Genomic DNA, 1478 nt, shown 5'->3' with positions numbered 1-1478 from the left:
AGAGGTATACTGAAAGTCCTGTGGTGTATGCGGCAGCGGTTAAAAATGACTTGGAGGAATGTCAGTTATTGGATCTGTCCACCTTAACCCAGTACGCAGATGACCTTTTGGTTGCCTGCCGAACGGGGCCAGACTGCCAAGAAGATACTGCAAAATTGCTCCAGCATCTGGCTAGCAGGGGACACAGGGTGTCCTCTGAGAAGTTGCAGTTTTGCCAAACATCTGTCCAGTATTTGGGTTTTCAGTTGGAGTTTGGACAGCGAAGATTGGGACTGGAAAGGATAAGAGCAGTGGATAAAGTGCTGATCCCGCGAACAAAGAAGGACATTTTGTCGTTTCTGAGAATGGTGGGTTTTTGTCGACAATGGATATATGACTACAGAGAAATGGATGCGGTCTTACGATCAGCTACGCTGCAGACAGAGCCCCCCATAGTTGAATGGACGCCAGAACGAGATAAGGCATTCAGTGATCTTAAAAAAGCTATGGTCAGTGCTCCCGCGTTAGGACTACCTAAGTATAATAAGTCTTGTCAGTTATACGTCAATGAAAGAGAAGGCTTTGCAACAGGAGTATTGGCACAAGAACATGGTGGAGGAAAAAGGCCTGTAGCATATTACTCTGTAGCCTTACCAGCCGTAGTGAGAGGCATGCCAGCCTGCTTACGAGCCTTTGCTGCAACCGCCACAATAGTGGAAAAATCCATCCCTATTGTGCTTGATCACCCTTGTGTGGTAATTGTTCCCCACGCAGTGCTGCTATTATTAAATTCGGCAGCTACTCAGCACTTTACGGCGGCAAGAAGGACTGGGTATGAGATAATCCTCTTGTCACACTCTAATTATATCTACCAGAGATCACCAGCTGTCAACCTTTGTGCCAATAACAACAGAACATCCAGGTGAACCAGAACACGACTGCTTGTTAACTGTTGAAGCCAACACTACACCCAGGCCAGATTTGCTAAGTGATCCTATTGATAATCCTGACTTGATCCTCTTCACGGATGGTTCTTCGCATCGACCTAGTGATGATCAACTATTAGCAGGTTATGCGGTGGTGACTCCTCATGAATTATTGGAAGCTTAAGCGTTGCCACCTGGCACATCTGCACAAGCAGCTGAACTATATGCATTAACCAGAGTCTGTATTTTGGCTAAAGATCAAAGCGTCAATATCTATACTGAATCCCGTTATGCATTTGGGGTAGTGCATGATTTTGGACAATTACGGAAAAACAGAGGTTTTATTACATCCTCAGGAAAATCTATTAAGCATGCGCAAATGGTGTTAAATTTGTTGGAGGCTATTCAGTTGCCAAGTAAAATTGCAGTACTAAAATTTGAGGCCCACACCATGGCAGATGATGAAGTTGCGTGTGGAAATAGGTTTGCTGATAGTGCGGCTAAAGAGTTTGCATTGAGGCAGGCCCCACAGCTTCAAGCCGCCAAAAATACCGTTAGTTACTTTCCAGCAGA

This window comes from Somniosus microcephalus, unplaced genomic scaffold, assembly GCF_052327205.1.
Source record: "Somniosus microcephalus isolate GS21.2 unplaced genomic scaffold, FLI_Smic_1.0 unresolved_chr8, whole genome shotgun sequence".
Classification (NCBI taxonomy): domain Eukaryota; kingdom Metazoa; phylum Chordata; class Chondrichthyes; order Squaliformes; family Somniosidae; genus Somniosus; species Somniosus microcephalus.
The sequence above is the reverse complement of the archived record's forward strand: the minus strand, read 5'-3'. Positions refer to the sequence as shown.